A 24,289-nucleotide genomic window follows, 5' to 3' on the forward strand; every position below is an offset into this window, starting at 1 on the left:
ATGCTGCAATTTCTACAATATTTTTATACATGCAATGAGCTTTATTTCAAAGAGACATAACATAACATGCATGACAGGTAGATGAGCAAATCATATGGGAGACGGTTGCATTAATGATTCAATACTGAATCCAAAAGTAGTGTGGCAGAAGGGCGTAGGCGTTGCCTGTTTACACGGATCAGGTCCTGTTGGGTGAGAGGCTCTGAACGCATCGTGTCGTGACTCTCAGGGTTGGTCTTTCTGTCACATGGAGAAAGATATTAACAGCGTTGGGGACGCTTGAAGCAGGCCTCCATCACCACCTGCCACCCCGAAGCGCTGACTCAACACCCTGCTGGGATACATGTGGTCAGACCTACCTACAGGTACGTCACTATTAGGCCAGACAGACATCACTTTGCCACCATTTGCGGAAGGTGAACACAGTATATCTGATTCTTCGCTGGGAAGTGTGTTCGAAATTGCACCATTAGAGTACCTTTTTCAACCTTTTCTGGTACCACTTTGCAATGACACAGAAAAATTCAATACAGCTTATGTTGGATCTTTGGTGTACCTGCCAAGTCATGGGCTAGAACAATATATGAATGCCCTTGACTTCAATTTTGGCAGCCTGATATTATTCTGCCAGTCAGTGCAGCCCAGGTTCTCTTGCTGTGTAAAACAGGGAAGAGGCAACTTTCCGCTTTTACAACTTCATGGCTACACGTGCGAGGCAACTGTCTGTGAGGGTCCGAGTGCTGTGTTCTTTCAGCAGTTGTCACATAGTTTCAATCTCTTTACACATTTCACTACCAGGCCTCCTTAAACTGTGCAATCAGCAGATATCTTTATAGAATAGCCACGTACACTGCCTGCATTCTTTGCCAAATTGAATTGGCAAAATATAATATTTTATTATAATGTATTATATTAATTTTTTTTTATTTTATCATTATTCCTCCAAGCTCAGCAGTCATGTTGATGTAGGCACCTTATATGGTCTGTGGACACAAACACTACCTCACTCATCAGTTTCATTTTGAAGCCAGAGTGATATATCTTTAGTTTTCTTATGTTGGTCATTTCTTCTGTTCTGCAGACTTGCTTATTTGAATAATGTGGCAAAAATGTATACATTACAGTGGTTTAACCTTTAAAAGGATTATATTAAATGCAAGCAGCTTTTAACCCTGGGATTATTAACTTCTGATTACAGGTTTGGAATATACAAAAAAAAAAAAGTCTTTCCACAAAATATTTTTACAATTTAAAACAAATCTTTTCTAAGAAATAACATTATAGTTACGGCAACCTCCATCACATATTAAAGGTATAAAAAAGGGGCATTTATTTACAAAAACCCAATAATAATCATCTGAACATGTTGCTATCTAGATTCAAGATTTACTGGCTTTTACTTTGTATTTCCGAAAGCTAAAATATAAATAATCAAAAATGATTAGTCTAAAAATGTAAATTGTTAATACAAATATATAAAAAATATGTATTTTATCAATTTTTTCACTTTAAATTTGTACCATGCTATGGTTCGGCCTAAAATATTGCTATCATTGACAGTTTTGCCAGATTGTTCTTTTGCAGTTTGTTTTATTTTTTACTTTTGTTGATAAAAACATAAACGACCAAAGTTTGCACTCCCAAACGTCTATCAAAAAGGTTCAATTCAGACCTTATTTGACAATTTTAATTATCATTATTAGTAATACACATCTTTTAATACATATTAATTAGGCAAACATCTTTCACCAGAGAATATTTTTTCTTTGTTAACAAAGCGACATAGGAAATATAAATCTGTGTTGTTGCCCCGCTGTCAATATGGTAATCAAAAAATGTCAAAAGTAACTTTTTCATGGACCACGGCCATCCGTCCATCATGGGCATGTGGCAGCATGCATTTTCAGAAACCACAACCACCACCTGGGCACCATCAGGGCACTGCCATGCTGTCGCTTCTTGTCTGTCACTTGGAATTTCAATATTGCTGCAGAGGGTGGCAGACTTGTTAAGGGTTGGTTACCCGCGAATTGAGCTGTCAGAATTAGCAATCTTTCTGGTTCGTTTGAAAGGCGAAATGGGTCACGTGCTGAGGCAACAGCAAAGACCCAAGAGGGATGGCATAATATCCATCAGTGGGAAATTATTCATTACAGTATGTTATCAAATTAACTAAATATTTTTAGATTTTTCTTTATTACCATTTGAAACTAATTATTTGACATAATTGTGTTATAATAAGTGTTGATGCTTCTGTCAATTATCCCTTAAATGTCTAACCTGACCTTTGAAAGTGACTGTGATAATGACAACTCCATGAATTCACTTTTTATTATTAATTGCCGATTTTGCCCATATAATGACACAGAGATAGGGACTTGTGTGCGTGTCCGTGTGCGTGGGAGTGTGTGTCTCATAAGTGGTAATGTTAGATTTGTGCTTTTGGCAAGCATTTTATTCTTTCACTCCATTTGGTGACAGATCGGGTTTAAATAACATTATATTTTCACAGTTGTGACTCACAAGCAAAGGCGTTACAAAGTCAGGGTGAGGTTTAGCGCTTCAGATGAGGACGAAGGACCAGGTCGTCTCACTTTGTCTTTTAGTTTATCACTTTCTGCAGAGCCTAATCTGGGACTCAAGGGACCGTTTCCTGCCTCAATCAGTTGACTCTTTTAGAACAAAACCCATTCTTTTCACATGCTGTCACTTAAAAGCCAAAGTTTGTAGCGATTAGTTGAACAGATGGATGTACTGAAATGGCTTGAAACTTCTTTGAACTGCCTTAAGAGGTAGTGCTGCACTTGTTTTTCTCATAACGTAAAGAGAGTTTACTAAAGTGGGTATTTTTCACAAAAAAAATACAATTTGTAAAAATATAAATTCAATTGCATGGTGGTCATTTTAAGATTGCCTACTTAGAAAAATACCCACCTTCGCATTGATTACAGCATGTTGCATTGCAGGGTGCTAGGCATTGCTAGATGCTTCATAGCTACTGTGCTAACATCGGCGCTCTACCTTTTTCAACAAGCCTTAGAATCAGTGAGTCGAGGCCATGGCAGGGTGCATTTCCTTTCTGAGCCCCAGGTAACTGGGCATACTGGGGGATTTTGTTTGATATTGATGCTCTGGGCTCGGAAAATTCAAGTCTTAATCTCGCATCGACTCTCTGAACCAGTCTGCTCCACCGTCAGCCGCGGCCCCATCGTCAGCCATGTTTGTTTTTGCTGCTGCTGTGCAATCAAAGGCTAACTGCTTTACAGCACCTCCTGGTGCTGCCTGGGAGGAAACTTCTCTGTTTGCAGTAGAGAATTTGGCCTACACATTTTGACGGTAATAACATCTTATTTATAATGCGTGAATTTTTTATTATCCTGTTCTTTCATTATTCAACCAAATACTGTGAAGCTGTGATGATTTTGTTAAGTAGCTGCCACATTTAAGAACATTTAAAACACTAAATCAGGATTTTAGTTATTGGATCCATAACATTATCTGGTGAAGATTTTACACATTCCACAGGTAACACTCTGCTCACTTTTTTAAGCCAAAAACAAAATTGAGAGGCATATGAAGGATCGGTTGTTCCATGCCTTTCTTTTAAGCACAAACTGTGGTGTCCAGGATAGTTTCAATAGAGTGTGGTCTTCTGCTGCAAATTTAACTCAGGCTCAGTCAGCGTTGATGCAGTTGTCCCGTCCTGAGCTGTTCGTCCCTAAAATCCGAGTCTTAGTATGAAGTGGGGCACAAAGGAGGGATAAGGGCTGTCACTTCTGCTACTACAGAGAGCATGTCAACAGTGCATGGAAACTAATACAGACACATTGGGGCAGGAGCGGGCTGACAATCAATGAGATGTCACGGAAAACAAGCTGCAGGACGTTGGCCGTCAACTTCCTGGTTACTTAATGCAGGTCAAGTCTTAATTATGAGAGCATCACATGTAAGTGAGAAAAACTAGAAATTATAATAATTGGTAAAATAAATGCATTTAATATTCTAAAACCTTTTAAAAGTAGACAGGTTTATCATTTAAGAAGAGATATGAAGTTTTGGATGCCCTCAGCATCTTCTACAGTTGTTTTTCTTTTTTTTTTACAAAATCTTCACTTCAAACTTCAATCAGTTTTTGCAGTCGACTTCATCTTTGACAGTAACAAGCAAACATGTACTACATCATGTGTCTCTCTTGTGCATATAGTAACAGACATGAAGGACATCTTTTCCAGCCACGAGGCATGTATACCAGTGTTCAGGTCAGAAAGCTAAGATGTGTCATGTTATAAAGCAAATTTAACAGGAGGTAGATGATCAGATTTAGATCACCTAATAAATCATCTAAATATGGAATAAATAATCTTCATCAACCCCAAAAAACACATAGGCCACATTAATTAATTCCCCACCCAAAACAATATTAATAAATATATCAGAATGAGTAAATGCAACTATGTCAAAGAAAAAGCTTTAAGTCCAAAAAGCAGGATTATCACTCACTTGCCTATAAGGATGCTTTAATTTGACGGTGTGAAATTGGAGATCCTTTGAAGAACATCCACAGAACCCCTTCCCCTATTTATTTCTCATCAGTGGTGTGACTCTGACATGTGTCTTTTGTACACCAGAATTATGGCTGGGCTAAATTAAGGTACATTCAAAGAGATATGTTACCAGAACTATTAGGTGAATAACTTTAACTCAATATAAGGAAAATTAGGTCTATTAAGAGGGATCCTCACTTTTTTATGCACGTCCTGAAAGGGAAACAGTGCTCAGATCATAGTCCTTTCCATCACTTCTATCTTTATCATCATCATAGGTACATATGGGCATCTCACCTCAGAAAATAATAGAATTTCTTTTACAAAGAAAACTAAACAAAGCGGCGAACGAAACATAAACGTTTGTGATTGGAAAAACAGCGTAAATTAAAACTCAATACATTCAACGGCATACTAAGTAATTGCTTTTTTTCTTTTGTATTCGTTTTTTGTCGAGTTTGTAGAAAACCTTAATTTCCTATATTTGAAAAATCTATTAGAAGAAAAAAATAAATATTTGGGTCGATTTTTAAAATGCCAGTAAATTTGAGACGTTTTTAATTGTTGAAAAATTTCAGCGTTGCTGTTATTATCATTAGTGTCAAGTAAAAAATGATTGGGATATTATCACTGTAATTTAACTGTAGGTGCTTTGTTTACGTTTGTCGATTTGAAAAAAACTATTTGTCATTTCATTTGAAAATGTCAACGAATTAATGTAAAGCAACAATTTAAAATATACTTTTTTATATATATGTTTAAAAAACATGTAAGAAGCAAGTTTTTTTTAAGATATAAAAAAAATGAAATTAAACACGACTAAATTTTGCCGCAAAAATTATTATATTCTTTAATGTCCTTGAGCGAGCGAATATAATTTATGAAAAGAACAGCAAAAGGACATTATTTATCCGATCTTAAATTCAACAAAGCACAGGAACTTGTTTTAGAATTAATAAAAAGTTTTGTTTTTGTCAAATGGAATAAGCAAAAAGCATGAAAAAGTAATTACGTTCTTCAGACTTTTTTGTTAGTTTAGCTGTTTGTTGCAGGAGCCATCTGTTAATGTGTCTCTTTGTAATTCTTTCCCATTGTTTTTAACATTGCTAGAACTTTGTGTGCGGCATCAAAAGACACGGAAATGCATCAGAACGCTCTTTCAAGGTTTTAACTAATTGGCGTTATTCTCTTATTTCAAGTCCTTTTTTATTTCTTCAAGGGACATTGTCTGGAATAAGAAGCTCTCATGCTAATCAAATAATATGCAATGATAAATAAGAATCCCAGTTTTTGATCAAAGCCTCTGACTCAAATCAAATGTTTTTCTAAGACGCTCCAAGTCTCTAAGTGTGAAACTTCTCCGAGTTTGCGAAATAAAAGGCCGCCATCTGCTTTTTGTATGTTTGTCTGTAGAAAGGACATTGAACTGTCAGCAGTGTCCCTCCTACTCATCAGGACTGTTAGATATCCTGACAACACAAATGTTTTATTCCTTAACAGTCGTTTGAATTGTATTTACACCAGTAGGTCAACTGTGGTCAAAGTCTTAACAATAAATATTTTCTTTTTGATAAAAATAGAGTTCAGATCAATTGTTTTATTTAAGCAAATCTAATATTTAAATAAAATGTTTAATGAAAAATTGGATTTGAACATTTACGTAAAATCGCGGGGTCTGAAAAAGTACTCAGTTTTATTCGAAAAGATAAAATGACATTTTCAATCTTTCACAATGTTTTTATTGTTCCTTACTTTTTTTTTTTACATTCTGAATTACATTATTACTGTAAAACATTCAAAATGTATTCACTTTAACGCAAGTAAAAAAACTGATCAGCGGGGAAACTTTGCTGGGGGAAGAAAAAAAACTTACCAATCTTACCCTTTGAATCTCAAAGAAAACTATCTCTCACACGATTTTCCAAAGTTAGTCCATTGCACTGAAAGAAACGAAGGATAAAACAGAAATTCCAAAGGCTTCCTTGTGTCGAACTTGGAAGGCTTTTAACTGAAAAGACTCAAACAGACTCACGTATGAGGCTGTCACATTTGCTCGTCTCAAAACTTAGAATCCGGGCTGAAAATATTTATGTAGTCACTCTTTTCTGAAAACTAAAGTCATTTGAAGTGTGTGTCGTTATTTGATTAACTCTTTTGTTCTCTACATTGTGCAAGTTTGTAAACTACGTCATGCTGGGAAAGCTACATTACGTGACTACTTAGTTCTGGCGAAGCTTTGACTTGCGAGGATCTATGGGTCAGTCACGTTACTGCACATGTGAAATAATGTAGACGACACTAACAGTTAGCTGCCAACACAATCTGGACAAAATGGGCAAAATTTAACACCACGGCATGCCACTTGCTCGAAAGCCATAAAAACCTAATGTCTCAAATGATGTTGCCGAGCAGCAGCATTAACATGAGCTCCATCTTCCTTCTCCTCTGTTAGCTTAGCAACAGCAGCCATTTTGTCTGCCTTTACATTGGCTGGGGCATCTTTCTTAGGTCATGATGCATTTCTTTCAGATTCTTGTCAGGAGATGGTAGGAGCAATTTCATCTGCAATTTTGCAGGGGTAAAAGCACTTTAATTTGAGCCTTTAACCAAGATATCAGGTGGAGAAACGTGGATGGTTTCAGGCATGCGCTGTGCATGTCTTGATCGTTGATGCTTTCATTTTCTTGCTCAGAAGGTGCCAAGCAGTGTTTAGCATTAACCTCATGGCTGTCGCACAAAGGCACACAATGTGTTCATGTACATTTACGTCCTGCACGCGCATACACTTGCACACACTGACATATATAAATGAGATGAGTTTATCCCTTTCTTAGAGGTTGCTTCAACCACCCACTGTGCTCTCCATCACACTACGTAGACAGACGACCACAGGATGTACAAACCCAGCTGTCTAGAGGTCACCTTGGGTTGTTTGCTTTACAGGGATGGATTCGTGGTGGTAGAATGGACCTCCACCATCCACAAGCATGAAGCTACCAACATGAGTTCAATATTCCACTTTAACCAGAACTTTAATCAAGCTTTAATGGTAAGTACTATTAATTGTTCATTTTTAAATAAATAATAATCTGAGACAAGCCTGCAGTTACATTTGCAAAAACTCTTTGAAAATCTTAAATTTTCCTTCATGTTTATTAATTACTTATTGTTAAAGATATTTTCATGTTTTTACTTAACTTTTTAGAACTGTTCACTAGAAATTAATATATTTGTTTTATCTATTTCACAGAAGTTGCTGGCTTACCAGAAATGTTACTATAAAACATACAGACATTACCATGTAAGCATGTTAGGATCAATAATGCATTTTTACAACAGCAACAGTTTCCATTGGTCTTTATCTTTGTGTTTTTTAGGTTTCTACAGGCCAAATCACCAAATCCTTACCCTGATACTGCTGAGCGAAGGCCTAACTCTGCTGCTTCAATCTATAGCAGACACCTCTGGCACAAACAAAGACACATATACAGACACTCACCTCTCCTCTGCAGAAAGACTCCATCATAAACACTAGAGTCTCATCTGATTCTTGTAAGGTCCCACATATGCTTGTAACCGAGGCAGAGAAGGGGAAAACGGCGTGGGGACTGAGGGCCGGAGATGGAGCTTTCTGTATTTCAAGAGAGCCGGCCTGACTACCCCTGTAAATATAGGAGCGCAAATCCTTTTCAGGTTGAGAGTATGACTCAGGACTGCCACATAAATCAGTGCAGGCCCAGCCCGGCAAAGGCTGGGAACGCCATGGGAGTGGTAGGCGGCTCTACGGTGAGGTTTTTGGGGAAGGATTATGGATTGAGACGTACAGCTGGGAGGCTAAAGTTACACTTTTCATTACCACTTCGAGGGGGTCTTGGCTGCCTGGAAGCCAGTCGAATTTGTGACGTGAAGACTGCTTTCTCCCCCAGGAATGGTTGTAATTTTGCAAGCACATTCTTAACCTGAGGATAATTGTTTTTGATATAGCAAAAACAATTTGGCGCAAATGCGTTGGGAAATGCTATTTTTTTCTCTCTTTTTTTGCCAGTGAAAAAATGAAAAAAGAGAAAGGAAGGGGTATTGTGAAAAGTCCTCATTCACCAAAAGACCAGAGTAAAGAGAGAGCAGTATGCCCCCTTCTGGCTCTTTTCTTCTCTCCCTCTTTTCTTCTCCTTTTTCTCCCTGGCGTCTGGAGATGTGAAGAAACGTCTTTTGATCAGTCCTGACAGAGCCTGGGCCATGTGAAGAGGGTGGCTAGCGGGACTCTGCCAATCCAACCAAGGCAAAAAATGTTCCTAATAAGAGAGCAATAAACTAACGAGTGCAGGGTGTCTGTCTGATCCACATTCTGGGTAAAGTTTGTGCCAGCACACCCATTGCCTTCTGACGTGTACCCTACTCTCATCAGTCTCTGGACCGTTTGCCAGGTCACCACAGTTCACCTGCTCACTCCCATATGCTCTGACTATTTTTGCAGCAGTCTGAAAGTTAGTGGGCACACCAAAATAGAAGGTGGACTTATTTCTAGCTCTAATTTTACACACTGGAAAATGATCACAGCTTGGCATTTATGTCATTTGCTGAAAATATGTAGAAAGTTTGTAAAAGCAAGTGCAGGGTGAGCTTTTTACACAACATTGACTGGGTTACTCCCAGAGCTAAGTGCAAGTAAGAGACGGCCATTTTTCAAGGGACTGTTTCCCAAGGGTGAGTTCTTTCAAAGAGCACAACAAGGAGATAGGTACATCTCATCCTTTCAACGCAGGCCAAATAAACACATCACCTCCACCACTGCAGGAGGAGCAGGACAACAGCACAGCTGCCAGCTCCTGCTTTTTATACCGGCCTGGATCGACAGCAGCCAAGTTCGGAGTGCTGCGGGGCATCCCAGGCATGAACAGGCGCTTAGTTGATGGAGTTGGGCTTGTCTCCGGGAAGGTGCTAAGTGTGGGATGTGTGAGGGCTTGTGAGGTTAGGCTGGCCAGACTTTAATGGTTTGTTGGTGAATCCAGGACTCAAGCGCTGGTAATTAAGGTGGGGAGAGGCGACACAGCAGTGATGGGGGAGACAAGCAAGGGGGACGGGCCCACGCCCAGTGGGGAGGAGAGGTCTCCTGCAGGAGGGACCAATCAAGTGTGAAGCCGAGCGCAGACCCTGGGCCTTGGTTCAGTGGAAAAAGCTTTGGCCACTAGTTCAGAGCGCCGCAACTTTCACGGATTAGTAGAGACACTATTCTGAGGGCTGAAAGGGGAACACAGCACGGAGGCGCCATCAATGCATGTGTGCACGCACACAAACACTCAGTCTCCCTCTTTCTTTTTACCCTCGCCCTCCTGCACACAAAACCCACCAACAGCTGGGAGGAGGTTTATAGCAATCACCACATTACCATGGTAACAGCATATCTCACATTTGGGCCAATGTGAAGACACATTGTGCTGCAACCGGATATTTATTCTTCTATTTAATAGAAGTATTTTAATAGTTTTTCTCCATGCATGTAAAACGCTTCCCCCTGACTGAGGTAATGAGCTGCAATTGAAGGTGCTTAGTACATCAGACTAGCATTTTGTCATTCTGCAAATTACAGGATAACAACATTGCAAATTTAACTTGTGTAGCTTTGTTGCAAAGAACCCAAATGTCTGCTGTGAAGAGTTGCATGTCTGTTAATTTCCTCCAATTTCCTTGGTCCTGTGCTCAAATCTGTGAATCGCATTTGAAAGAGGTGGCTCTTTTAAGTGAACTCATTGCTAAAATTAAACTATTTTCACTGTCCTGCGCCTTTGGCAGGTCCAGCTTTGAAGCATAATCACTAAACACTTTTTCTCATTTGGTTTTAAATGTAATTCTTAAAAAGCAGATGAAAGAGCGGATGTTCTTCTGAAAAAAGACTGTGGTCCTGATTACGTAATGAAAATACAAAATATTTGAAGTTTAGAGAAATCAATTAGTCTTTTGAAGAGTTTAAAGATGGTTCACGTAAATGTAGACACTCTGATTTGTCAAACACCAAGGAGCTCTCTTAAAGCACTTTGTGTGTAACTGGAAAATTATTTAAAAAGAGCATTTGCTGACAGATGAAAGTCTATTTCAGAAACTGTCAAAAATATTCCTGAATATTACAGCATAATACAGCAGTTGGTACAGAGCTCAATGTTCTTTTTGTTAGGCAGCATATCTTCAACTATATGGAAACATTAGTTTAACCTTTTCATATTAACTCACACTACGTACTGAGAAAAGCAAATATAAGCCTTTTAAATGATCAGCAGCTAAATTGCATTCGTAATTAATACATAATAAAACTAGAGAGGTGTTTTATTTTAAATACATGATATGATCCTTTTCTGCTTCTAGAGGTTGCATTCACCTCCATGTGACCGGAAACAAACTCCACAGTCTCCCTCGGATTGACAGCTTTAGCTGCTTTGGAGCTTTAGCTCCAAAACAACCTCCATTGTTTTGGAAGTGCCAGCTGTAGCGCTGACATCTCTGTTTGAACTGGCAACTGTTGTAGATGTGTTTTTGGAGGTGCTTGTTCACATTGAAACTCTTATCACCTAGCTGTATGTGTATTAAGATGCTATTTTGTCTGTTTTACCCATAAATGTAGAATAATGCATTTACTTTCACAGCGTAAAGGCTGTTTTATCCACCATCTCGCGAGCTCAGCCACACATATGCACTGACAGAGCCGTGGGATTGGATACCTTCCACTAGCACTCAGCTACCTTCCAAGAAGTAGCAGAAAAACAAACAGCGTGAATACAACAGGGATTTTTTGGTTTGTTTGTTTTGTTTAGTGACAACAAAAGAAACAGAAAAATATGTTAACAATCTAACAGTAACAGGCTGGAAAAGTAACTAACTACTCACTCATATTGTAAAATTGTTGGTGTATAGTATTCTTCATGGTACTGTTAATACAAAAAGACGCAGTAACATTCAACAACTGAGGTAAAACTTACAGAAAATCAGAGATAGTCACTATACATAGCAACATAGAGTGTAAAATTTCCTTCAGTGAGTTGTCAAAATTCAGGGTATTATAAAAATCTTGTTTAATTTTGTTTCCATTTTTATTTTTCAGTATTCAATAATGAAATTAAATACATTCTTTAACATGAAATAGTGTGTAATCATATAGTTAACAATGAAGAGGAATTAATGTCATGCTTTTGTGAAACTTTTAAAAGTATTTTAAGGATTATGAGTATTTTAGTTTTGTTATGAAGGTACCGAACCAATAATTGTGCACAAAATAATAAAAAAATACTGTAAATGTGTGAACTCAAAATGATATGGATTGCAGAATTACCTAATGTGCAGCAGTTTTGTGATTGTTCTACCTAACTTTTGACAGCAACCGAAAAAAGAAGTCCCCAGACATTCCTCCCAACTCCAACACTGGGTTACCTGGAATTCAAAAAGCTGCTTTAATGTTCTTACAATATACTTACAGTTTTTATCAATAGTCAATTCACTAGACCATTTTGTCTGAACCAAATGCTCAGTTACCTGAACCCACTGATTGAATCAGTCACACTTTTGGCAAAACCATACACACTTTTTACCTGTTTAGACACAACTTGCCAACACATTTTGATTGTGATCCACCTGTGTTGCATAATTGTGAGCGCAGGTGGCAAACACTGTTAAAGCACAGGTGTCACTGGTTGAACACAACAACTCAAAATTGAACACACTTGTGGTCAATGATGTGAGGGAACATATACAGGTCCTTCTAAAAAAATTAGCATATTGTGATAAAGTTCATTATTTTCTATAATGTAATGATGAAAATTTAATATCCATATATTTTAGATTCATTGCACACTAACTGAAATATTTCAGGTCTTTTATTGTCTTAATACGGATGATTTTGGCATACAGCTCATGAAAACCCAAAATTCCTATCTCACAAAATTAGCATATTTCATCCGACCAATAAAAGAAAAGTGTTTTTAATACAAAAAACGTCAACCTTCAAATAATCATGTACAGTTATGCACTCAATATTTGGTCGGAATCCTTTGGCAGAAATGACTGCTTCAATGCGGCGTGGCATGGAGGCAATCAGCCTGTGGCACTGCTGAGGTCTTATGGAGGCCCAGGATGCTTCGATAGCGGCCTTTAGCTCATCCAGAGTGTTGGGTCTTGAGTCTCTCAACGTTCTCTTCACAATATCCCACAGATTCTCTATGTGGTTCAGGTCAGGAGAGTTGGCAGGCCAATTGAGCACAGTGATACCATGATCAGTAAACCATTTACCAGTGGTTTTGGCACTGTGAGCAGGTGCCAGGTCGTGCTGAAAAATGAAATCTTCATCTCCATAAAGCTTTTCAGCAGATGGAAGCATGAAGTGCTCCAAAATCTCCTGATAGCAAGCTGCATTGACCCTGCCCTTGATAAAACACAGTGGACCAACACCAGCAGCTGACACGGCACCCCAGACCATCACTGACTGTGGGTACTTGACACTGGACTTCTGGCATTTTGGCATTTCCTTCTCCCCAGTCTTCCTCCAGACTCTGGTACCTTGATTTCCGAATGACATGCAGAATTTGCTTTCATCCGAAAAAAATACTTTGGACCACTGAGCAACAGTCCAGTGCTGCTTCTCTGTAGCCCAGGTCTGGGGAATGCGGCATCTGTAGCCCATTTCCTGTACACGCCTATGTATGTTTGCTCTGGATGTTTCTACTCCAGACTCAGTCCACTGCTTCCGCAGGTCCCCAAAGGTCTGGAATCGGCCCTTCTCCACAATCTTCCTCAGGGTCCGGTCACCTCTTCTCGTTGTGCAGCGTTTTCTGCCACACTTTTTCCTTCCCACGGACTTCCCACTGAGGTGCCTTGATACAGCACTCTGGGAACAGCCTATTCGTTCAGAAATGTCTTTCTGTGTCTTACCCTCTTGCTTGAGGGTGTCAATAGTGGCCTTCTGGACAGCAGTCAGGTCGGCAGTCTTACCCATGATTGGGGTTTTGAGTGATGAACCAGGCTGGGAGTTTTAAAGGCCTCAGGAATCTTTTGCAGGTGTTTAGAGTTAACTCGTTGATTCAGATGATTAGGTTCATAGCTCGTTTAGAGACCCTTTTAATGATATGCTAATTTTGTGAGATAGGAATTTTGGGTTTTCATGAGCTGTATGCCAAAATCATCCGTATTAAGACAATAAAATACCTGAAATATTTCAGTTAGTGTGCAATGAATCTAAAATATATGAATGTTAAATTTTCATCATGACATTATGGAAAATAATGAACTTTATCACAATATGCTAATTTTTTGAGTAGGACCTGTATAAGCCATTTCAGAGAGGACTGGTTTGTGAGGCACCACAATGGATAGAAATCTGAGAGGAGGAGTTCATGTGAGAGGTGGTTGACGTGGTCAGCGAAGACAAAGAAAGAGTAATATCTGATGAAATCAGAGCTACTTTGATTGACCATGTTCTTGTCCATGGTATGGGCATGAGGGAGGCTGGACAAAGGGTACAACCAAACATCAGATTTACTGTGTCTGCCATAATCCGATTGATGATTTAGAGACACCATTAAACTGTGTGAAATTCAGCAGAAATCATTGAGGACCATGTACATTTTGAGGGTATCAACAGTGTCAACCTCTTTGCTGTTGATCGTGTCCTCAAGTGCAACAGACTGCACATGAAACAGCTGAACAAAGTGCCCTTCGATCGTAACTTGGACAGATTCAAAGGGCAAAGATTTCAGTACGTACAGGTTGGTATATATCCAGACACATTTAATGTTGATTACTGTAAGTAGTGATTCACTGTAATGGCCTAAATCACTTTTTTTGTATCACCTAAAAAGCTATATCTATTTCTATAGTCTTTCAACTGGATGCCATGGAAAGACACCATGAATACATCTACATGGATGAAGCTGGGTTTAATCTCACCAAAAGGAGAAGGAGAGGCCGTAGCGTAATTGGCCAACGGGTCATTATTGGTGTCCCTGGGCAGCATGGTGGCAATGTCACATTGTGTGCTGCCATCAGCAATCATGGGGTTGTCCATCATCATCCCAACCTGGGGCCAAACAATAATCACCAGCTCCGCATTTTCCTCAGTCACATGCGAGACGATCTGTTAGGGCAGCATAATGAACTTTCTATCTATGTTGTTGTTTGGGACAATGTGAGCCCTCCAGGTTAGAAAGTGGTTCAATATAAATCAAGTTTTTATCAATATTTGCCTTCCATTGTACTCCCCTTTCCTGAACCCCACTGATGAATTCTTCTCCTCATGGCGGTGGAAGGTATGTGAATGCCTACCTTGCACCAGGGTAAATCTCCTGCAAGCCATGGGACTAGCCTGTGGTGACATAGGTGTGGAGACATGCCAAGCCTGGACACGGCTTGCCAGGGGTTTTTTCCCCTCCGTTGCCAGACAAAATGTGGCCTGTGATGTGGATGAAGTCCTGTGGCCTGACCCAGTATGGAGAAATAATGCTGTGGCTGAGTAATGCACTTCTTATTTGTATATTTTTGTACTTTATTTTTATGTATGCTTACTGTATACAAGTCCTAAATGCACAGGTCGTTGGTTTTGCAACATGCATTTAGCCTACAGTGAACAATAAACATTTATTTCTACATCTTCATGTCCTGAGTATTGTATTTTCTCTGTAGTGTTTAGAGACTGCTCAGTAGTGATTTTGATTGACTCGGGGCAATTGACTCCCAATTTGCCATAGTTCAGTTTTGAGCACAGATTGAACTGTTTTTAAGTGAGCTAGATTTTGCAAGAAGAGTCTGAGGGTTTGTGAATGTAGCTTGAAAATTGGGTTTTGTGTTCACAGTTTGGAGAAAAGGAGAGCAGCTTCTCAGAAATGAGTCTAAGCAATTGAGGAAAACTGTTAAACAACAAAACTTTTAGCATTTATTTCTAAAAGACTATTTAACTGGCCACTGATGGATACAAAAAAACCTCAGTACATATCCTTGTGGAAAAAAACTAGTGAAGATGGTGTACATCTGACTAGCTGTCAGCCTTCCACCACTTTGAGGATTTATTAACTTTTTAAACAGGTCATGGCGAAATGACATATTTCTATTATAAAACTAAAACATTCCAAATGGGACCTAATTTTCTCTCAGAGACTGTTGAAAATCAGAGCCTACAGACGGATTCTCAGATCCATCAGACTGTTCCATCTGTGGTAGGCATTATTAATGTGGCATTTTTCTAACACTTCTGTACTCCAATTTGTGCATGATATGGTATGCGACTGCTTGTTGCTGTAGTATTAAAGAGCTTAATATTTATTGAATGAATTAACATGGAAAATCAAAGTTTACTAAATTTGTAGAGGGAAAAAATTCACATATTAAAGATAACCTACTTACTACTGATTACCTAAAACGTGTAGAAATTAAGAAGGCCTTTGACTTCTCAGCAACACAAATTATTGAGGAAGACAGAGTCTGTCTGACTCTCAGATGTCAAAAGGACGGTTATATTGATGGTTTCTTTTGTTATTTTATGATCCATTTTAATCCATTTTAATTAATTTAAATGAAAGGGGATGAGGATGGGTAAATAAGATAAGAAAGATTAGCGGTCCATCTGGCCCCAGAATTGGATGTTCCAGAGGACTTGCTAAAAAAGTTACCAATGGCCTTAAAACACGTCAGAGATGTGAAAACTAAAGTCTTGCAGAGCTTAACTCATAATCAAACAAATTGGCGTAGCATATGATGCAAACAAACATTTAACCCAGCCATATTCCAATCCGAGTTGTGCTAAGCTAATTCTGTTAACTGTGGAGTCCATTTGTTTTTGGTTTGATATAGTCCCACACTAATGACATTCTGAGTCTTTTTATCTGACTTTGCTTTTGTCTTTCTCTATCCTAGTTAATGTAAACAGAAACAGTGTGACTGCAGTAATTGTCCCTTGTGAAACACGGTGACTGGTGAACAGTATGCACTCGTTTAAATAAATGAAGCATCAAGTCAGAGATTTTACCTCTTTTTGTAGAAGGTTCGAGTCACTCGTAAAATATTTTCAGCAGTTATTTTCAATATTATGTCCAAGTTGTTAAACTGGACCTTTGACATGCTCAAATACACTCAAATCAACCACATTAGACTCTCCTGGCTAGTACTGATGAATACAGAACATCCTCTTCCTTTTCAGTATCTGCTCTCTAAGTTGCAAGACCACAAGATCTTTGGTTCGTATTTCTATTTGTGCGCAGTATCAGTCTATTTGCAAAAGACTGATTAATAAATTACCCTTAAATGAGGCTGAAAAATGTTTAGTGTGCAGTGATTTTATACCAAGTTTTGAAAAATGTTATTTACCTTCTTAAGCTGGTTGTTGGGAGACTGGAGCCCTTATTACAAGGATTCGGCCAAGATGCTAGGAGGGCCAACCCAGGAACAAACCACCATGCACTCACACTTAGAGGCAATTTGGAGTTGCCTGTTCGTCTAACATGCCTCGTCTTGTGGACAATGCAAGAAAACTGGAGTGCCCACAGAAAATTTCTACATTTGGGGAGAATGTGTAACTCAGTCTAGAAAAGCCCCATCTAAAATATACACCTGGAAAATTCATCAAAGCCACTGATAGGTTAATAGGTTGGAATTAAAATTGTGAAGTTGCTATTGCCTTGCACTGCATATTCTATGTAGGGCCTAGCGGGATGTGCTTGGCTAAGATTAAGAATATAAGAGTACTGAATTATATTAGAAAAATATTATGTCTTCCTGTAAAACATACACTCTTATTAACCATATAAAATACATTTTACCTGAAGAACTAGGTCAGTTCTGCACTTTAAGCAAAGCAAAAAGGAACCAATGATTGAGCTGCAATGTTTCATTAATAAAGTTTTGCATGTTTCAGAAAATCAAATAAACTTTTATAACAGACAAAGATAACCTGAAAAAATATAAATAGCGGTTGTTTTCAAATTAAGATTTCATTTAGAGCAAATGTTCCATTTATAGGACAGATTATCAATAACAATGTGGCCCTGTATGTTAAAAAGTAATTGCCCCCTAATTCTAATAACCGGTAATGCTGGTTACAACTGCCAACAAGCATTTGCAAACCTGGCAATGAGTCTCTTTTCAATGCTGTGGAGGACTTTCTATGCAGAATTATTTTACATCTGCCACACTGCATTGTTTTGGAGCCATAACAGCCTATTAATGACATATTGGGAGGTAACTTTCTGACCCACAGGCAGAACCACGAGCATACAACCAAAACAGTTTGTAACTTGTTTATTTAATACGCTGGGGCGAGTCTGGGATTGGTACTGGTCGGGGCTGGAACCTGGAGCCCTGTGAAGGACAGTTGGGTCCTTGGTTCTGTCAGCCAGTCGCCTGTTTCTGGTGCAGGTACAATTCAGGGCAGCTACCGTCTTGATGCAAATGCCCTTGCACCTTCAAATATGTTGCCGAACTGATGGGGCAGAGATCTGCTGATCATCTTCTGGAAAGAGCGGGGATTGAGAGCCCAGGGAGATTGTGAAAGGAGAATAGCCTGTAGCGGCGGAAACGTGGCTGTTGTGCACATACTTTACCCAAGGGAGATGTGTACTCCAAGTAGTTGGGTTCGAGGAACACAGGCAGCGGAGGGTTGCTTCTAGCTCCTAGTTCATCCGCTCAACCTGACCATTGGTTGGCGGATGAACGAGCAAAACTCCTTCTACACTTTGGATATAAACTGGGGACCTCTGTCTGACAAAATCTCCAAAGGAAGCCCGTGTAGGCGGAAAACGTGTTTGATTAGCAGGTGGGCTACTTCTAGGGACGTGGGGAGCGTCCGCAGGGGAACTAGGTGACAGGTTTTGGAAAAGCTGTCCACAATAGTTAGGATAACTATGAACCCTTTAGAGGGTGGCAGACCTGTGACAAAGTCAAAAGCAATGTTGGACCAGGGTCGTTTAGGGATGGGTAAGGGCTGTAACATCCCTGTGGGAGGCTGGTTTCGAGTCTTATTGCGGGTGCAAACTTGGCAGACCAGGATGTAGGCTCGAACGTCCTCGAACAGTGTGGGCCACCAAAAGGAACTCCTAACGAGGGTGACCGTACGACCCACCCCAGGGTGACAGGAGAATCTGGCAGTGTGTGCCCAATGGATAAGGCGGGTTCTGACTGAGCAAGGCACGAATAATTTGTGAGGTGGACCGGTGCCAGGGTCAGGTTCATTTTTCTGAGCCTGGAACACCTGGTCTCAAATGTCCCAGGTCAGATTCCCTACAATACAGGATGGAGGAATGATAGTCCCGGGTGGAGCCTCTTCATCACCCGCAAACTGCCTGGAGCGTGAATCTGGCTTAATGTTTTTGGAACCCGGCCTGTAAGAGATCAAAAAGTTAAAATAAGCAAAAAACAAAGAGTATCGGGACTGTCTGGGGTTTAGATGCTTCGCCTCCTGGAGATATGCCAAATTCTTATGGTCAGTCCAAACAATGACAGAATGAACAGCCCCCTCAAGCCAGTGCCGCCATTCCTCAAGGGCTAGTTTAATGGCCAACAGCTCTCTGTTCCCAACATCATTGTTTCTCTCAACGGAAGTGAGCCGACGAGAGAAAAAGGCACATGGATGAGTCTTTTTGTCTGCCTCAGATACTTGCGATAGGACTGCACCAACCCCTGTGTCAGAGGCGTCAACCTCTAGGACGAACTGCTGGGCTGGGGCCGGTTGGGAGAGGATGGGGGCTTCTGCAAATCTTTGTTTTAGTCCGTTAAAGGCTTGTTCAACCTCTGGAGTCCAGTGGAACTGTCTTTTAGTCGAGGTGAGGTTGGTAAGGGGAGCGGCAGTCTGGCTGTAATTTCGAATGCAGTGGCGATAGAAATTGGCGAATCCTAAAAAGTGCTGCAACTGTTTCCGGGTTGTAGGGACTGGCCATTCCAGCACCGCCCTCACCTTCTCATGGTCTGTCTTCATCCGCCCGCTCTCAAGCACAAATCCTAAGAAGGTGTGGAAGCATTTTGTGTGGTTAAAAAGTGTTTGTGTGTCTCAGGCAGACTATTCCTGGACCTCAAGTCCTGCAAGGCCAAAAAAGGAAATAACAAGGGTCCAGTTGAGATCAGGAATGAGGAATGATAAGGGGCTTGTTATTGTGTTTCAGCTGGGAAAGTTGTGATACCCCTAACTGCTGCCAGGTCACTTTGACATTAGAAGTTCAGCATCCAGATAAGTGATGAAATTGTTATTGTAAACTGTCACGTAGGCCAATCTGATCTTTTCCAGATGTTTGGCTGGAGTCCATTCCCGGAACTGCAACCGAGAATCAATGTTGTGGATGCCAAAAGTTTTACGTAAATAAGTATGATGATTTCAAATGGTCAAAGAGGACCAAATACACACCAATGCTTTGTAATCTGTATAAAAAAACACCCTGTAGGAACTGAGGGTGGGGATTCTTTGGGATTTTGTATGAAGATGTATTCAGAGATGCGTTCTGAATAAAAGGTCCCCCGCGTCGGCTCTTGAGAGGAAACCAGTTGTCTCTTCATCATTTTTAAATTAGTAAACTTTCTTCTCCCACATTATTGGCGCCCGAACAGGGACTGTTTTTGCTGAGGGAGAAGCTAAAAGTGGCCGGTCCAGGCGGAGGGACATGAACTGCTGAAACGGGCCCGTTGAACCAGAAGGGGTAAGATCATCTGTCTCTTCTGTTACACTTAGAAATACAGCTGTCCATAGGTCCTCTGCTCTGGTTATTAATTCAAGTGAACGAAATCTGATGTATCCATTTCAAATTAAACAGGACATCTGGTTTACCTTAATGTGCTGACGCCTGCTTACGCGCGCAAGGAGGCTGTCAATTAAAAAATACAAAGTTGGAATTGGCTACCTGGGAGTCTTGAAGTAATGTTTATGTCCCGGCTAAAGTCGTGGTTCCAAGACAGGAATAGTCCTATATGATAGAGTGCTTGGTGTCATACTGATTTCTCTCCAAGAATTAAGCCTCCTTGCAGAGAAACAGCTATTGTAATATATTTTTTTAAAAAAAACGTTATAAAAGGCACTTAGTGGCCTTGAAAATAAGTAGCCGGTGGACTGAGTAGAGGTAAGTTGAAACCTCTTTGAAATGCCTGAGAGGCAGAGATTTTAAGCGCTGAGTAATATTTGCCTGAAAGGCAAAGAGAAACTGCAGTTAAGTGCACATGCCCAAGTTTTTTCTTTCTTTCCTAGGGGCATTCAAAGATGACCCCTTGGAGAGTCTAAGCCTGAAACAGAGAAAGCTGTTTGTGATCTCTGTGGTGATTGGTGTTCTGCAGAGATGTTAAATTAATCCTGTTTAAGGGATTAGAGTCAATAATCTAATGATTAAAAAATGTGTGCACACATAACAATTTTGAAATTGACTTGCCTGACTATCAACAAACTATTAATCAGGTCAGTGGCCCCCGGGGGGCATGAAAGGGTGTGAAAAAGGATGAAAAAGTGTCGATGAGATGTATGAATGAAAAGGCTTGGATCCGCAGCGTTAGGCAGGTAGATGAATGAATGAATCTCTGAATGATGTATGAACGATGGTGTTTTGCATTTATGTGAGTTGTATGCGATGTCAGACTGAAATCTGTGTGTGGCCATTGAAGCGAGTTGCATGTGATGAGAGACTAAAACTGCATGTTTTGATTTTGATTACCTTGTATGTTTTCTAAAGTTTCATTTGCTGTGTTAAAGCAACAAATGAGCTTTTGTGGTGCGCACCAGAAGCTTTGCTTTAATTTGTTTTATGGTTCCTATGGGTTAAGTGTTGAGTTATGCCCAAGTCAAATGTAGATATAGCTCTGTTACTGGTTTAAATTACTGCTTGAATTTTTTTTTTCCACTCTTGAGGGATAGACATAAACATATGCACTTTGATTAGAATGAACGCATACTTTAAATAGGGAAGGAATTTCTGGTAGAAACTGACTGAAAGCTAGAAAAAAGGAAAAAAGCTCCCTGCAAGCAGGCTCGAGGAATGGATTTTCCGGTTGCAAGTTGTGTGTGTGTGTGTGCGCACCTGCACACACGCCGTGTCTTGATTTCCACTAGCATATGGCGAATAGAGTGTGCTTGTGTGACACACAGCACCCACGCACGAACACGTACACATGCATAGCACACAAACATACAACACATATACACGAGCGCACACACAGAAACAAAGAACAGACACACACAAATGTGGGGAGCAAAATGTATATATGATGTAAAATGTATGAATGTCAAATGCTTGCATATCCCTGTCTAAATGTTTCTCTAAATGTCTGTCCATGTGTCTGTGTCTGTGCTCATCTAAGTGTTGAATCCGTCTGTAGTACATGTGAGTTTATTGTCACTAACATTAGTTTATCCAATTTTTTTTCTTTTCCTTTGTTCTTTATTTTTGACAATTTATTCGTAGAAGTATGACAGGTTTTTAGGAACTCCTTGGGTGCGGGCCTCTTAGTGCTCACAAATTCCGGACTTGTGATTGAATAAGTAAATAGTTTAAATTCAAGCGAGCGCGGAGTGGTCTGCAGTTACCTTGGAGTCTAAATTACTTTAAAAATGCACAAGAAAATTGACAGAATCCCCATAATTGAAGTGAGAATCCAGGTTTTATCTCATTTTTTTCTTTTCTAGTCGAAGCACAAATGATAACTGCCTGATGCAGACAGACTCTTGTGTAAATACAAAGTAAGGTGTTTATATTAATGAAAGTTAATGAAAGTTTAGTCATTCAGTTAGTACACATTTTGTAGAAATTTGATGGAAAAAAATTCTTTAACTATAGAATCACAATGTCATCTTTATCAAGGTATATTCCTTTTTTTTTTGGCATATTTTGAGTTCTTAGATTTGAAAAAGAGCAGAGAAAGCAATGACTTTAAAAATATTCTAGTGGGTGGAACAGGTTTTCTTGGATCAGGTTCAAACTACAGGGGTTGGACAATGAAACTGAAACACCTGGTTTTAGACCACAATAATTTATTAGTATGGTGTAGGGCTTCCTTTTGCGGCCAATACAGCGTCAATTCGTCTTGGGAATGACATTTACAAGTCCTGCACAGTGGTCAGAGGAATTTTAAGCCATTCTTCTTGCAGGATAGTGGCCAGGTCAATACGTGATACTGGTGGAGGAAAACGTTTCCTGACTCACTCCTCCAAAACACCCCAAAGTGGCTCAATAATATTTAGATCTGGTGACTGTGCAGGCCATGGGAGATGTTCAACCTCACTCTCATGTTCATCAAACCAATCTTTCAACAGTTTTGCTGTGTGTATTGGTGCATTGTCATCCTGATACACGGCACCGCCTTCAGGATACAATGTTTGAACCATTGGATGCACATGGTCCTCAAGAATGGTTCGGTAGTCCTTGGCAGTGACGCGCCCAGCTAGCACAAGTATTGGGCCAAGGGAATGCCATGATATGGCAGCCCAAACCATCACTGATCTACCCCCATGCTTCACTCTGGGCATGCAACAGTCTGGGTGGTACACTTCTTTGGGGCTTCTCCACACCATAACTCTCCTGGATGTGGGGAAAACAGTAAAGGTGGACTCATCAGAGAACAATACATGTTTCACATTGTCCAAAGCCCAAGATTTGCGCTCCTTGCACCATTGAAACCGACGTTTGGCATTGGCATGAGTGACCAAGGGTTTGGCTATAGCAGCTCGGCCGTGTATATTGACCCTGTGGTGCTCCCGACAGACAGTTCTGGTGGAAACAGGAGAGTTGAGGTGCACATTTAATTCTGCCGTGATTTGGACAGCCGTATTTTTATGTTTTTTGGATACAATCCGGGTTAGCACCCGAACATCCCTTTCAGACAGCTTCCTCTTGCGTCCACAGTTAATCCTGTTGGATGTGGTTGGTCCTTCTTGGTGGTATGCTGACATTACTCTGGATACCGTGGATCTTGATACATCACAAAGACTTGCTGTCTTGGTCACAGAAGCGCCAGCAAGACGTGCACCAACAATTTGTCCTCTTTTGAACTCTGGTATGTCACCCATAATGATGTGTGCATTTCAAAATTTGGAGCAAAACTGTGCCCTTACCCTGCTAATTGAACCTTCACACTCCGCTCTTACTGGTGCAATGTGCAATCAATAAAGACTGGCTACCAGGCTGGTCCAATTTAGCCATGAAACCTCCCACACTAAAATGACAGGTGTTTCAGTTTCATTGTCCAACCCCTGTGTTTCATTAACATTAATGGTGGGATAATACAATATGACAGTCTATGCTTTACCCTTGCTTAGTTAGTATGCAAATGTGTTTTTAGTGTAATATAAGGTTTTGTTATTTTATGTTGTCGAACAATGTAAAAGTCAGAAAGTGAGAGGTGCAACGGACCAAGAGGAAGAAATGAAAAACAGAGAATACAGCTTGATTTAATGATTAATATCAGACTGACCGGTGAAGAGAAAGGACTTGTGGTTTGATAGGAATCAATGTATTGTAGGAAGAAAAAGATTTATTAGAGATTTGGGTTGGTCCATGCCAGAATTGTTGTTTCTATAGATTAAACATTAAGGGACAGAATGATACAACGACTTAATGAAAAACAAAACAAATAAGGAGCAGTTAAAAAGGAATATGATTGGCAAGTTACTGGCTTATGATATGTGCTACATTGCCTTAAAATTCAATATTACAATGGTAATGTTATGGATTTTGCTATTGGGAGAACTTTGCCAATTCTTGCCAAGTGCCTAAACAAAATTAATATTAGAAAGATGAAAATGTAATGTGTTTCTCAAA

The 24,289-nt window shown here is 39.9% G+C and overlaps 2 long non-coding RNA genes across 2 annotated transcripts in view; one reads left to right on the top strand and one right to left on the bottom strand.

Moving 5' to 3' along the window:
• The window catches only part of LOC124860618, a 33,038-nt gene extending 20,705 nt beyond the window's left edge, over positions 1–12,333 (bottom strand). Inside the window, exon 1 of the long non-coding RNA XR_007036403.1 lies at positions 8,044–12,333. This is a non-coding gene — a long non-coding RNA (uncharacterized LOC124860618). The remainder of the gene's footprint in view (positions 1–8,043) is intronic.
• LOC124860619 lies at positions 209–8,059 on the top strand. Its single transcript, XR_007036404.1, has 3 exons — positions 209–365; positions 7,488–7,593; positions 7,922–8,059. It is a non-coding gene; the product is annotated as an uncharacterized LOC124860619 (long non-coding RNA).
• Positions 12,334–24,289: the final 11,956 nt, after the last annotated feature.

The sequence above is a fragment of the Girardinichthys multiradiatus genome, chromosome 23 (assembly GCF_021462225.1).
Source record: "Girardinichthys multiradiatus isolate DD_20200921_A chromosome 23, DD_fGirMul_XY1, whole genome shotgun sequence".
Taxonomy (NCBI): Eukaryota; Metazoa; Chordata; class Actinopteri; order Cyprinodontiformes; family Goodeidae; genus Girardinichthys; species Girardinichthys multiradiatus.